Source organism: Hemicordylus capensis, chromosome 1, assembly GCF_027244095.1.
Source record: "Hemicordylus capensis ecotype Gifberg chromosome 1, rHemCap1.1.pri, whole genome shotgun sequence".
Taxonomy (NCBI): Eukaryota; Metazoa; Chordata; class Lepidosauria; order Squamata; family Cordylidae; genus Hemicordylus; species Hemicordylus capensis.
Window position 1 is genome coordinate 106275043 of NC_069657.1, and position 1803 is coordinate 106276845.

Sequence of the window (1803 nt, forward strand, 5' to 3'; positions counted from 1 at the left end):
ATGTGTGGATTGCTAACTGGTTGAAAGACAGGAAACAGAGGGTAGGTATAAATGGAGAGTTTTCGCAATGGAGGAAAGTAAGAAGTGGGGTCCCCCAGGGATCTGTACTGGGACCGGTGCTTTTTAATTTATTCATAAATAATCTAGAAGCAGGGGTAAGCAGCGAAATGGCCAGATTTGCAGATGATACCAAACTCTTTCGGGTAGTGAAATCCATAACTGATTGTGAAGAGCTCCAAAGGGAACTCTCCAAACTGGGTGAGTGGGCGACAAAGTGGCAAATGCGGTTCAGTGTTGGAAAGTGTAAAGTGATGCACATTGGGACGAAAAACCCCAACTTCAAGTATATGCTGATGGGATCTGAGCTGTCGGTGACTGACCAGGAGAAGGATCTTGGGGTCATGGTTGACAGCTCGTTGAAAGTGTCAACTCAATGTGTGGCAGCTGTAAAAAAAGGCCAATTCCATGCTAGGGATCATTAGGAAGGGGATTGAAAATAAAACAGCTAATATTATAATGCCCTTATAGAAAACTATGGTGCGGCCACACCTGGAGTACTGCGTACAATTATGGTCACCACATCTAAAAAAGGACATTGTAGAACTGGAAAAGGTGCAGAAGAGGGCAACCAAGATGATCAGGGGCCTAGAGCACCTTTCTTATCAGGCAAGGCTACAACACCTGGGGCTATTTAGTTTAGAAAAAAGACGACTGCGGAGAAACATGATAGAGGTCTCTAAAATCATGCATGGTATGGAGAAAGTGGATAGAGATAAATTCTTCTCCCTCTCACATAACACTGGAACCAGGGGTCATCCCATGAAATTGATTGCCGGGAAATCTAGGACCAACAAACGGAAGTACTTTTTCACACAACGCATAATCCACTTGTGGAATTCTCTGCCACAAGGTGTAGTGACAGCCAACAATCTGGATGGCTTTAAGAAGGGTTTAGATAACTTCATGGAGGAGAAGTCTATTGATGGCTACTAGTCGGAGGGCTGTAGGCCACCTCCAGCCTCGGGGGCGAGGTGCCTTTGTGTACCAGTTGCGGGGGAGTAACAGCAGGAGAGAGGGCATGCCCTCAATTCCTGCCTGTGGCTTCCAGCAGCATCTGGTGGGCCACTGTGCGAAATGGGATGCTGGACTAGATGGGCCTTGGGCCTGATCCAGTAGGGCTGTTTTTATGTTCTTATGTACCTATGCCTGATCTTTTTACAGAGTTAGTAAAGCAGGAATAGCTTCTTCTGGCAGCAAATAGGAAGTGAATGGTTGTAGCAAACCACCCTTACACTTTTCCACAGGAGCCATCAGATTTGCTAAAAATGTCATCCACAGATGCAGGGTTACTGGTACCCAGGGACAGTTTGGCTACCCTCAAAGACTCCGCGTAGAAGAAAGCTGAATTAACACTCAGGAGGGTGCATGATACCCTCCTGAGTGTTAATTCAGCTTTCTTCTACGCATGATAGTTCCTCATTTGCCACATGCTCCTCAGCCACAGCCTCCATGTTAGCATCACTGTTGTGGGTAGATGACATGCTAAGTGACCCTCCTGCTGATCTGGTTAAAATGAGGCAGCAGCAGTGTTCCCTCTAACAGAGATTCCCAAATGTTGTTGACTCCAACTCCCAGAATCCCCAGCCAAAGGCCATTGCAGCTGGGGATGCTGGGAATTGTATTCAACAACATCTGGGAATCCCTGTAGGGAATGGTGGGCAACACTTGGTCAAAATTAAGAAAGTGCAGGCTTTTGTGGTGGATGCCACACTAAATTCCATTAGGTTCTCTTCCAGGGCTTCT